The sequence below is a fragment of the Microtus oregoni genome, unplaced genomic scaffold, assembly GCF_018167655.1.
Source record: "Microtus oregoni isolate MIOR12 unplaced genomic scaffold, Mior012 000026F_ref0000081, whole genome shotgun sequence".
Lineage (NCBI taxonomy): Eukaryota > Metazoa > Chordata > Mammalia > Rodentia > Cricetidae > Microtus > Microtus oregoni.
This window is the reverse complement of record NW_024543085.1, coordinates 32,843,335-32,857,477: the sequence shown is the minus strand read 5'-3', so window position 1 is coordinate 32,857,477 and position 14,143 is coordinate 32,843,335.

Below are 14,143 nucleotides of genomic sequence, written 5' to 3'. Positions count from 1 at the left end.
GATCCTGGTGAGGGAACTGCATCTTTTCTTTTGTCTGATGTGTCTCATAAGTTAGTTCTTGGAGCTAGTTTTCCTGCTATGATTTTTAATATTGCGTGTGCTCCTATAGTCCCATATACTATGAGAGATTTATTGACTCGTGCCTTTTGTACTTTAAAAGAATTAGTTATTTCAGTCTGTACATTATAGGTGTTTGTGTGCCTACTGAGTTTCAGGGTCATCCTGCCTCTGTATTTGCATTCAAAATGGAGTCAATCTATTGGTTTATACAATTTGGAGCAACTTTGGCCATGGTGCAGCTTGATGTCCACATTCCTCTACATGACTCATGTTGTTTGGTTTAATTTCCTATGCAGGCTTTGGATGGTTAGTGAAAACATCTGCATGCAATTGGAAGCCTTACTTGTCCTACCTACTTTTTCATAAAAATAATGATTAGGATTGAAGACATGGCTCAGCAGTTAAGAGCACTGGCTGCTCTTCCAAGGGACTCAGTTCGATTTTTGGCACCCACATGTTGGCTCACAATCACCTGTAGCTCCATTTCCAGGGCACCTCCTTTTGTCTTACTTGGGCACCAGGCATGCATGTAGTACATATGCATATGTGCAGTCAAAACACACATACACAGAAAATAAAAGTAAATAAATCTTTATAAAATAATCTAAAAATAGAGATCACTAGAGGGCTCTCCATTGCATGGAGAGAGAGGATGAACAGCGCAGCGGTTAAAATTTTATCAAGCTTCTTGTTAAATACCTGCATGTACAACATGACTATCATGATTGCTTATCTGATAAAAAGCACAACTAATCCTGTCTGACTTCCTCAGAACTCTATCCTTAGCAGGCTTTTGTTGAGGCCCAAGGCTGTTCTTTCGTAATGTGCTTGATGATTGTGCTTGAGGACTCAGGAGAGTCTTCAAGTAGAGGTGGTGCTGTGGCCGGGTGGCAGACGAGGGGGCTCAGAGAAGCTCTTGAATCTGTCAAAGGGAAGCTGCTGTCTTATTCAGGGCTGTAGAATCCCTGCCGCCTTTATGTGCGGAATTTAACACTGCTCCCAAGGTATGCATGAGCATTGCTCGCTGTTCGCAGCCTCGTCCTCCACAGTAAAAGGATCCCTTGCAGCCCATGATGTGTAAATCATATGTACACACACATGTGCTATTATGATTTTGAAAGACCCCAGTGGTGGGCAGTCTTTCAGGCTAAGGAGACCCTCCCAAGGAACAGCGAGATCACTCTTCGGATGCAAACAGCAAGAGGCTTTATTCAGTACACAGGTACCTGGGGCGACTTAGTCTCTCGAAAGACAAAGCGAGTCTGCAGACTGGGGGAAGGTCTTTTTATAGGAAAGAGGGCAGCAGAAGCAGATTACAGAAGCAAATGCATTGTTAGTGGTCAGTTGGAATGGGGCAAGGGGCACAGGTGGTTTTTCCTTTCCCAGCACAGATGTATGGGAACAGATATCCTGTTTCCCTTTTGTTCTTTCTTTCCTTTTACAGCACAGATGTATGGCAACAGATTTCCTGTTAATTGATGTCCTGTCCTAATCTATGGATATAAATATCCTGTTTTGCAGCCAGGGACCCTGACCTTACTCTGCACTTACAGTCGTTCGTCAAAAGCTTTGTGAAATGACGTTACAGCAGCTAAGCTGGGATCTTTCATAGGGGGAGTTGTCTCTTCTGTGAATTACTGATATTCTAAGTTGGGCCATATGTGCTGACTATAGGCATCTGGGTTCCCTAAGCAAACGGGATGTTCTCATGGGAGCAGGCCAGCTGCGGGTTCTGGGAGGGGGTATCCAGAGGGCCTTCCACTTTTCCTGTTTCTAGTTTGGCTCCTTATCGCTTGGGGCCAGATGGCTGACCGGCTGACCGCAGATATCTTGCCTGGCTTCTCCGCCCTTGTTCTCAAGTCGAACTTCCCTGCTCTAATGTTACTTGTGTTGCTCCAAAGTTTAAGCCTGGCATTGCTGCTGCTTAGCTGTTTGTCTATACTGTGGGGGTCTTTCAATTTTGATTTTGCTTCTGTTCCATGTGTTGTAATTTATGCCTGCTTTTCTTTCATCTTTATTACCTCTTTACTTTATCCATTTCAGTTCAGTTGCTATGTATTTTGTTCTATTCTTTCTCTTAGGACAGTCTTCTTTGGGTTAATAAAGGAGACTGAGAACAAATTACATGTGTGTTTTGAGCATTCTTTGATTTATGAAGGAAATCGGTTGATGGAGGAGGCTGGGAGGTTTTCAGTTTAGATTTATTGCTTTTCTTGGCTTGTTTGTAATACTGGGTTAATTCTGTTTGTAATACTGGATTACACACACACAGACACACACACACAGACACACACAGACACACACAGACACACACACACACACACACAGACACACACACACACACACAGACACACACACACACACACACACACACAGGACTATAAGAATAGCTGGATATTTTTGTTTTCAAGATGAGAAGGATGGCGGTTTAAAAACCGGTGACGTAAAACCCATTTGCAGAGAGAGCTATATAGAGACAGTGTTGGGATGAACAGAGCCCTGAAAATTCTGCTTTTGCTTTCCACTCACTTAGAGTGGATGAAGGGTGGTATTTTACTGCAGAAGTGGCCACCATTCATTATTTCCTAGTTCCCTTTATAGATGCAAATGATCCTTCAAATCATCTACACAAAGAGAAAAGGCCTTCCCAAGTCTAATCCTTGAAGAAAATCTCCTTGAGAGGTAAATCTGAGTTCCTTCAACAAGGAAAGAATAGACCAGGCTTATTTATCTTCTCCTGCGTGGAGATTTCTAGGCAGATCAGACAGACTTGAAAGCAAGCTCAGGGCTAGACATTCTTTCCTCTGCTTTTTGTTTCTTCTTCTTTTGTGAGGTGCAGTGGACAGACTTGCCCAGAGGCAAGAGAGCTCAGCAGTTTCTAAACTTGCACTTGAGGGCAAAGCCTGGTAGTATTGTAAAGACCTTTGTTCTTGATTGAGATAAGAATAGAATCCAGACAAAACTTTGTGGAGTGTTGAGTGCAGGAAACTGAATAGTGATTTTTTTTCCTTGTGGGAGGATTAGTAGCAGGAGGAAAGCTTTCCTTTAGGAGATTGTGATAAATCAAACTTGAGAAGCATCCTTTCCCAACAACCTCTCTCCTTTGGAAAGAGGGTGCTTTGTTATTCATGAGCAAGTTAAACAAAGATAGCTTCGGCTCCTTTAGTGGTGTCCCCTGACCTTTATTTACTATTGCAAGACCCCACCCCAATCAAAGGTGGCTAGCCTGCTAAGGACCAGTATTCCATAAATCTCTCTTGTGAAAATGTTCATGCAAAGGAGTTCAAAAATTTTTATCTCCTCCACCTGGTAAAGCTTTCGTTTATGCACAAGCCCTGCTGCCTCCCTGGAGCTTGATGCCCCACCTCCCCCAGCAGAGTGGTCCATCCATCCCTTTCCTCCTTCCTTCACTTCATGCTGCTTTCCAAATTAGCCAATCAGAAGCAGACTGCGAGGTTGAACCTCGGCCAGTGAAGAATGGCCAATTGTCCCCTTTCATTAGGGATAAAAGACAAGACAGAGGGCCATTTGTGCTGCCTGCTAGTCCAGTTTGGGTTGTGGTGCACTCTTTTCGCAAAAAGAAATCGCCTTGCTGAGTTCCTTCCTCGTCCGTCGTTCGTGTGTTTCTCTGTGCCACCTTGAGATTATTCTTTGCAGACTCTCAGTCTTTCTTAAAGTCAGATGAGGAGCCTTCTCCTCAGCGACGATGGAAGCAGTAGTATCCCATATGTCAGAATGGAGAATAGAAAATAATAACCCTGAGAAATTGCCATGAGCAAATGAGGGTATCTGTGGATTGGATTGTCTGTCTTGACATTCAGATAAAATGTTTCAGTATAGGTAGTGTTTTAATTACTTTTATTCTTTACTTAGAAATAGTTAGTTGACATTTGAAGAACTATATTTGGGAATGCTTTTAAGCATGCCATGTCAGAAACATAGACAAACATGTTCACGTCTTCCCATGCCAGAATTTATTGAGTAATCAATCGATTCAAAGGTTCAATGACAGGAATTTGTGATACAATCCCATCTACATTAGTAATCTGGTTGTGGCAAATGTAAGATGTTTTATTCCCAAACTTAGTGACTAATATTAACTATCATGTCTCACAACACACAGTAAACACATTGTTGTGCCCAGTTCGTAGGGACCCCAAAAGACCACCAGGAAGAACGACTCACCAAAATGCAAAAGCAAGGTTTATTGTCTGCACAATACAAGCTGGCAGGAACCTTGTCAAAGCAACTGATGCAGCAGCGGCAAGAGGAGGTCCCCTGCCCTTCTAGAGGGCATTATTTAAAGGCAAAACCTAGAAAATTCACATTAGCAGGGTGTGGGGTGATGAGTTCCTAAGGTTTAGGACTTCTGATAAGCTGACACTTGTCTAGGAGTGTTCTGGTGAAAAGTGATGGGTGTGTGCTGGCAGGTGATCCTAGCTACAATGGTTGGAACATTAGCAATTTCCTTTGGATGGTCTGATCCTGGGTGGTGCCTGGGTAGTCTCAGTTTGTGGTCTTATCCGAACCAGGTATTGCCTCAGGGTAAACTACTGAGACTCAGGCCTCTATTCAGCATGTCGTGACTGGGTCCTACAATATTTGTATATGTTTTAATATATATGGTTTAATGAATGAATACAATTGAAGAGATTGAATTGGATCAAAGAGTTTCAGAAGTGGTCCAGGAAAGAGTCTGTATTGTTAAGATAAAGAACCAGACCAATTCAAGGAAGAAGGCGCTGGAGCTGCCAGAACTGTGGTGCTGCTAGAGTTGCTGGAGCCAGGGTTTGAGAGTGGAGCTGTGGACTCCACAGGTAGAAAGCCCAGCTGGGTTTGAAGCAGGAAAAAGCATATCTAGCTACAAGTCTAGACAGGGAAACAGGTAGACAGTTGAGTAGCCTGTGTCAAGAAAAGGTGACAGAGCTGGGTCGAAGCTTCAGAGACAATCAGGGAGTTCTCTGTTTATTGGTCATACACACACACACACACACACACACACACACCAGGTGTAAGGTGATAGGTTGATATGGGGCTCCACACCACACTCTTTCCTTGTTCTGGTGTGTCTGAGAAGTTCTTAAACCTAGTTTCCCCGATATGATTTTAATATGCCTGTACAGTTCATCCCAACAAAGAATAAATAAAATATGGTGTGGCCCCCTTTCTCCTCCCAGACTGAGTTATTTATCAGACTTTGCTGGGTTGGTGGTACCTGACTGGTGGCATCATTTCTGTCCATCCAGGGGCTGCCATCATCCATGTCCCTCAAAATGAAGTCAACTGTGCTTGAAAACAATATAGTCTTCAAGGACAAGGCACAATTTCAAAAAGAAAAACAAAAATCAAAAGAACAAAAAAAAACACTTGTCTTGTACAAGAGAGCAGTTTAGAGCAACAAAAGTGCACATCTCATTTGAGACTCAAAACATTCTCTTAGCGGTGAGAGGCTATAAAATAAAAACCAGGTTACACATTTCCAACACACAATGACACAAAATATATATTCCCAGTTTAAAAAAATTGAAGAAGAACAGAGTAGCAAGGAATGATTGGACCAAAGCAAGACTAAATCCAGCAGGACAAACACGGAATCCTACAACTCCGTGTCCAGCATTTATTATTATTCATGATGAAATTGGCCAACTCCAAAGGGATTCCATAGTCCGTTTCTCACAGCATACAATGACCTTTTGGGGCCTCTCTGTAGTGACTCTGACCCTGCCCTAAATTTCCTGGTCGAGATGTTCTCTGAAACCATGGAACTCCATGACCCCTTTAATCTTACATCTATCATGCCTACAAAGCCAAAATTGCAAGGGTCTCTGCGACCACCATGGCCAGCAGGAGGCAAGAAGGGAGTTTGATTCAAACCAAGTGGTGTCGGTTTAGACTTTGAGAATCTGACCCCCAGAAGTTTATTTTAGGCATATTTAAGTATAGCACAATTTGGTGAAAAACTTCCTGGTGATAATGAACTTCATCTCATAAGCACAATAAAGCTAAAGACATGACTACATAGAAACTCTTCATAAATAGGTTCCATCAAAATGGTTCTATAGATTGAAAGCTCATGTTGAGAGTCTGGGCAAAGATCTCGTGTGGTCTCAGCCATACAGATGGTATAAAGGTTACCAGGCTATTGACCATATCTGCTTTCAGCCTTCTGGACAGATAACAGGTTATGTGTTCCTCCCTTTGAAGGAACAACCCTGTTTGACATTCCTGTTTCCTCTAATGCTGATCTGTGAACACAAGAACCCCAGTACACCCCTCTGTACATGGATGACATTGCCAAGCTACACTGCCAGTTTGACATGAGTCTGACCCCCCAATCCCCTGAACTACAGTTGTGATGGCCTCTATATGATGAGTCCAGAAAAAAATTTCTCATGGAAGAGCAGTGAGCCCCTTTAATTTAAGCCTTCTTCTTTCAAAAGAATTGGGATTTTTCACAGGATGGAGGGAGCATCCAGTGGGTAGAGTTTTTTGCCTTCAAGACACTTTTCTTATTTTCTCATTGCAGTGTAGGAGATTTTTTTTTCCAATAACAATTATGGCTGTTTTTTCAACACTAGCCAAAATGTTCTTCTGTCTTGAAATTTCTTCCGCCAAAAAAAAAAAAAGTTTAGTCTATTAACTTTCAATTCAACTTCACTCAAGTTCTCATTACATAGGCAAAATTAATCCGAATTCTCAACCAAAAGATCACATGGGTGGCCCCGTCCTAGTCCCTTTATTTGCCTCAAACTTCTTATGAGCCGGCCCTTCCAGTGCCCTCATTTCTCTCGGTGCTTTTGTCCTATAAGTTCCCACCAGAAGAGACTACTAAGCTCACCTTACAGTGTTTGAGGGACTTTCTAGCCTGAAGTTCCAAATGCTTCCATATTCCTACCATATACCAGCCCCAAGAGCTTCAGAACTACATGGGCCGGAGAGATGGTTCCTGGTTAAGAGCACTGGCTGCTCTTCCAGAGGTCAGTTCAATTCCCAGCAACCACATGGTGACTCACAACCATCCATAATGAGATCTGGCGCCCTCTTCTGGCCTGAAAGCATACATGCAGACAGACTACTGTATTCATAATAAATAAATCTTAAAAAAGAAGAAAAAAAGAACCACATGATCAGGTTCGTTACAACTGCCTTGTTCCCCAGTACCAACCTTTTACCTTAGTTACTTTTGCTGTTGTCTTAAAATATTCTGACAAGGACTAGATAGATTACTCAGTGTTTAAAAACACTTGTTGCTCTTGCAGAAGACCTGGATTTAGTTCCCAGCACCACATGTTGGCTCATAATCATCTGTGACTCCAGTTCCAGAGGATCAAAAGTCCCTTTCTGGCTTCCAAGGGCAGTGGACATACATGGTACACAGACAGACAGACAGGCAGAACACCCATAAACATAAAATAAAAATAAATCTCTTAAAGTACTATGATGAAGGCAACTTGTGGGAGAAAGGGTTTGTTTTGGCTCACAGTTCAAGGTTAACCCCTACATTTGGGAAGCTGAGGCAGGAGGATTGTCAAAAGTTCAGCTGGGGCTTGATTGCATAACAAGAGTGAGATTCTATCTCAAAGGGAAGGAAAAGTAAACACATTCATACATCTTAGGTCAGAGCAGAGTTTCGTGGAATTGTTTCTCTCCACCTCTAAGTGGGTCCTGGGGATCAAATTAAGGTTACCATGTTTGCACGGCAGGCTCCTTACCCATGGAACCATCTTGTTGCCTAAAACTGTTGTTAAAAGCAATGATTTGTCAGAAAACACTGGAAACAAATAAAAAGATTGGAGAATGTATTTGGTCTAATTGAGAGACAATAGAGGTTATGATTACAAATTACTGGACACATCTATCCATGGCAACACTCAGTATTACAGCTCCCACGTTGTTACATATCCATTACCTCGCTTGGTATAACAGCTCCCACGTGGTTACATATCCATCACCTTGCTTGGTATAACAGCTCCCACATGGTTACATATCCATCACCTTGCTTGGTATAGCAGCTCCCACATGGTTACATATCCATCACCTTGCTTGGTATAGCAGCTCCCACATGGTTACATATCCATCACCTTGCTTGGTATAGCAGCTCGCACGTGGTTACATGATTCGAGCATGTTCTCATATTACTGCCATGCATCTTCTATAATGCAACTGATAATAGCTCCTTGGAATGGCTTACACATGGTTCAGCTTTTCCAAATTCAATTTCTCCTTCCCTTCATCTCCTTCCTCCTTTTCTTTTTAAGCAGAAGATGAAAATAAAGTGAAGGAGCTGGGGCTAGGGGTGGGAATTATATGTTGCAATGAAACGAGCATCTTTATAATCGGCTTTGTCAGTGAGTGTACATACATATATATCACATACACGATGTTCCTCCTATTAATAGCTTTTTCATGAAATAGCGGGAAGTTGAGTTTTGTATCATATTAAATGTGACATCACTCCCTTCCCTTAAATAACGCTTGCATCCCTGGAAGATCCCAGATAAAAGCTATTTCCACAGGAGCCTCCTATTTACAGATTTTGAAAAAGGGTTTTCTTTCTACTCTTTCTTTCTGCAAGCATTTGGCAAAATAGTTAGCAATCAAAGTGAATTAAAATAGTTTAGATCAGGGAGCTCATGACTTAAGATGCTCAAGGGCTCACATCTGTAACGCGACACGTGGAAAACAATGGAATCGTCGTCACAGGAATAAAACCGTGTTTTCGTATGTCCATGTCTCTGAGAGTAAAAAATTCTGACTAGAGTGGAAAGAGGAGAAATCCACTCACTTCCATACAGCCACTAATAGCATGGAGTTTCTCTTCAGGCCATTTTCCAAGCAGGCAGTCTCCCTTCCTTCTTAAGAAAATTGATGGAGGAGGGTCATCTTTCTATCTGTTGATTTCATTGGTTAAGCAATAAAGAAACTGCTTGGCCCTCATAGGTTAAAACATAGGTGGGTGGAGTAAACAGAACAGAATGCTGGGAGAAAGAAGCTGAGTCAAGGAGTCGCCATGATTCTCCCACTCCAGGCAGATGCAGGTTAAGATCATTCCTGGTAAGCCAGTTTGTGGGTTACACAGATTATTAGAAATGGGCTAGTCCAGGTGCGAGAGTTAGCCGAGAAAAGGCTAGATATAATGGGCCAAGCGGTGTTTAAAAGAATACAGTTTGCGTGTAATTATTTCGGGTAAAGCTAGCCTTGCGGGCGGCCGGGTACCGGGGACGCAGCCCCGCCGCTCGTACTACAACAGAAAACTGTTCTACTACACATACGTGACAAAGTTGGAGCTTCTCAGGGGACTCCAAACCATAGCTGTTGGGTGTTTTAATTTATCATTTTCAATCTCTAAGCAGGATCTTTCACCCAAGCAATGCTCTGACTTACAATATGGCCCAGCTAACAGACAGTGAGAAAACACTGACTCAGAAGTTGAGTCTCAGTTCAAACCCAAAGCCTGTCTGGAACTTAAGGGTAAGTCTGGAGAGAATTCACTTCCATCTTCTTAACAGCAAAGAGTGCCTTTGGCAGCCAGACTTGTGATATACAGCCAGTCACCACGGGCATCAGCTGGCAATTAACGTAAAAAAAAAATCTCAGAGCTTTTGACTAGCATGAAAGGAAAAGGCTAGTTTCTGGTTGATAAATATCTGGTTTATTATCCACATGGCAGACAAAGAATATGCTGCAAGAAAATGCTGCCTATGTTAAATATTATGTATTGTTTGGAAGGCTGATGTGAACAGCCATCTTTGGTCTATAGATCCATGACGCTTCTTGCAGAATTCCCCCAGGCAGTTTTCAATATCATTGAATTGCCAACCATCTCAGGCCCTGAGCCAGGCATTCACATTTCCACATTTGTTCTTCATTCTGCTGAAGAGAAGATTCACACATTCCACCATGTATCCCCACCCCCTCCCCCAGGAAAGGTTTTTTTCCCTAGAGAAAATCAGCAGTGGGAAAAAGATATGGCCCTCTCGAGGATCAGTATCCGGAGGACTTTATGCACACAGTATGAATAATACACAAGAAATCAAGTTGATGCACCTGACCCAGGGCGTTTTTCTCCCTCCGACACCCGAATCTCCCTTCTAGAAGAAGGGATCCTGACGGTCTGAAGGATGAGAAGCACACTGTACAGCCATTTCAAAGCAAACCCCTATTGTGAACAAAGCCCTCCTTTGGATAAAAGATGGCAGCTGCAGAGCTGGAATGGTAGCTGGTTGCCATAGTTACCAAAGCTCTGATTTAGCCATCATATGCCACCTGGTGTTCTCAGCCTGAAAACGCAACTCTGGAGTGGCCTAGATTGGCCCTAGGACCATGGTTGTGGCTTTTCAGTGATAGAACCGCTGGGGCTCGCAGGTGTTCTATTGTTAGATCTGCCGCTAGGAAAGCTGGGGGTCATCCAGCATTATGAATCAAGCTAAGGGTTCCGCTGGGGAAAAAAATGACAACCGTCTGCTCTTTCTCTTTCCCTGTATGCGTATCTTCCCTCCCTTCCCCCTTTCACTTTTTCTCCCTTCTTCCCTACCCCCACCCACCAGCCCTTTCTGATCTAATTAACTCATGGAAAATTACCATATGGATATTTATTTTCCGAGGTCAGCCTCGGTGGTAGAGCCTCTTCCTGGCATATGGGAGGCTCTGAGTTCAATCCCTAGCACTAAAAATTATATATATTTATATAATTATATATATTTATATATATTATATATATATATAATTAAAAATAAGAAAAACAAACTGCCTTCTTTTCAGAGTAAATTTGCTATTCCTAACCATATAGTTCATGGGGTATAGCAGCAACAACAACTTAAGGTGCTGGTAACTTTATTTATTTATTTATTATAGAGCACAGATATGTATCAGTTTTTACAACCAACTCTTCTCTTCCTTTCTTCCTCCCCCACACCCCCTCTAGTGTTGTCACGCACCCTTCATTGAGCTACACCTCTAGTCTTCCTAACCTCAAAATGCTACAAGGCAAGCAGCATCCATGTGACATGTTTTAAAATATACAAAGAGGACACTGAAAATGCTTACTTTCTATTTTATGTGTATGAATGTCTTTCCTGCATGCATGCCTGTGCCCCGTGTGCATGCCGGGTGCCTGTGATGCCAGGAGATAACATCAGATTCTCTAGACTGGAATTACAGATGGTTTGAGCTGGAATGTGTGGGTTGGGAACCAAACTTTGGTCCTCTGAAAGAATAAGAACTGATTTTAAGCACTGTGCCTCTCTCCAGTCCCAATATTTTAATATTTGTATCTTTTATTTATGTTCAGATAATATCTAGACATATGGCTATCCTTAATGTAACTATATTTGACAAATCTTTAAAATGGAAGGCAGAAAACAGCCACTCATCTTGAGACTCTTTGGAAACACTTGCAGGTGTTGGTTGTCATTGCTTAGTGGTATCTGCATATGTAGTGTGCTGTAGGGTAGCAACGCTACAATGTCAGTCCTGATGGTACGTGTGGGACTTTGTGTGGATTTTCATGCTTATGGGAAGGATAGCAGTCAGAATTAAGTATGGTGGGTGATTCAGCACTGAAGGAACATGAGTTGAAGAAGCAGAACAAAAGCACTGTTACTCCCTGTAATTATTGCTGTTGTTTCAGAATGTATAACAATGTGCAAATAAAGAATATAGAGTTGCCTTTGAGATGGGTTAGGTCTGTCTCATCCTTCTTCCTTTTCTCCTTCTAATTATCACTTTTGTTTTTATCTTTGTATCTGCACGTATCTAAGTGAAACACAGGCATGCAGTGCCTGCAGAGGCCAGAAGAGGGCATCAGTTTCCCAGAACTGGAGCTAACAAATGCTCGTGGGCTGTCATGTGGTAAACCTGATAGGGAGCTTACATGGAGCAACAAGAGTTGTTAAGCACAGAGCCATCTCTCCAGCCCCCTAATTATGTATATTCTTAATTAATTAATAACTAATTAATTTGAGATGGAGTCTTAGTATGTTGTTCAAGCTTGTCTCAAACTTTTGGGTCAAGTGATTCCCCTGACTTGGCCTCAGCCTATTCAGGAGTCATATCACATTGGGCTTTACTTTTTAAAAAAATTTGTTGTTCATCAAAACCACCCATTGTTTTAAGTAATTGATTTGAAGTAAGTACATGCATTTTAATGTACAAAATGCATGTTGATATGTAAAGTGGGAAGGGAAAGAATTGAAAATCGCTCTTATTTCTCCCATATTTGAGATTTCAGGTGTAATTTTTCCTTCGCAAAATTTAACAATCTGTTGCTAAGAAGTCCAAATCAGTAGATTTGGTAGTGTCAGAACCCCAGCCAAAACCAGACGGTCCCTAGCTGATGTCCATTCTACGTGGAATCTCTCAGCGTCTAATGATGTAAAAGCCATATGCACTCACTGGTATCTCCAGTTTGCAGCTTCCCCTCCCTCGTGTGTGAGTTTTCCTGTTGCTGTGACCACCATAACCCAAATTGTGTGTAAGAAAGAGTTTATTTTGGCTTACAGTTCCAGAGGGATGAGAGTCCATCACGACAGCAAGTGATGGCACCAGGCCAGTGATAGGAGCAGGAAGCTGAGAGTTCTTGGCTCAGCTACAATCTCTAAGCATTCAAGTCAATTCAGGGAGCATTACCATTACTGCCGGTATTGATTGGACCAGAGAAAAATGAATCACATAGCTCACTGTTGCTACTGATGAACTTTGAAGACAATGCAACCCACTCTGTCAAAAAGACTTCAAGTTCAAGCATGTTTTGGTCGGTCTCATGGTCACAGGAACCAAGTGCTTTAAAGTCTGAAAGATTTATTTGTGCTTACAACTTTAGACTCTGTATGCTTGCAGGAGCTTATAGTATGGACAAACATCCAGTTCTTAAGTCATGGACAGGAAGGAGAGATGGTGTGGGGAGGGAGAAAGGAAGAGGGAGAAAAAGAGAGTGAGAGAAGGGAGAGGGAGAGAGATATTACTGGGGGCCCTAGTATAACCTTCAAAAGCACAACACCTACAGTGAACAGTGACCCACTTCCTCCAGCTAGGCTCCACTCACTTCCTCCAGCTAGGCCACACCCACTTCCTCCAGCTAGGCCACACCCACTTCCTCCAGCTAGGCCATACCCACTTCCTCCAGCTAGGCTCCACTCACTTCCTCCATCTAGGCCCAACCCCCAAAGTTTCCCTAGCTTACCTGATAGTGCCACCGTCTAGGGACTGAGCATTCAACTAGAGCTCGTGAGGACATTTCATATTCAAACCATTTCTTTTTGTCAGCTGGACTTGAGCCAAACAGGTACCACATCAATTCTGGCATTCCTAATCCACTCATGCTCTGAATTCCACCCAGTCTTGTTATAATAGACTATTTCTAGCCTGAAAAAAAAAAGATCCCAAAAGAAAATTTGCATTTACATCCTTTAAACAGAGTAATTTTCTCTCTAATAATTCGCGTACATAAAGTCATTAAAATTACACTTGTGTAATTTCGCAAGGGTTCCGGTGCTCCAGTGGTTCACTCACGGGCAGTGCTTGTAACATGCAGTATCCTTTACAGACCTTTTCCCTTGCTTTCAACCACTGTCCTTGTTTCCACCCCCACCAGGGAAGAAAACAAAACAGAGTGATGAAAACCTTTCAGTTCAGGGGATGGTGGCTACCAGAGGCTGGAGCCGGTAGGTGGGTGTGAGGGACAGAGGGCCCGCAATTACAATTACACAGGAGGAATGAGTAAGAACGTAAGGTGATGGCTATGTTAATTGGCTTCATTCAATTTTTCCACACTGCATATATATTCATTTCACTGTGCTCTACCTAATTATGAATGATTATACTTTATCAAAAGAAAGACTTCCACTCAGAGCATGAATATTGGTAGCTAATTTCTTCCTCTTCTGTATCCTATTATTTTGAGCAAGGTGAAATGATGACCCTTCCTAGATTTTTGGTTTTTCTATCTTTGTGTGGGTAATCTATGTCTGGGGGAGTTCCAATCTGTATAGACTAGCTGCCAACTTCTAGAGATCACATTTGGGAAGTGAGGGAGTGTCCATTACTCAGGAATTGCAGGCCAACAGTAGGGGAACAAAGATAGTAG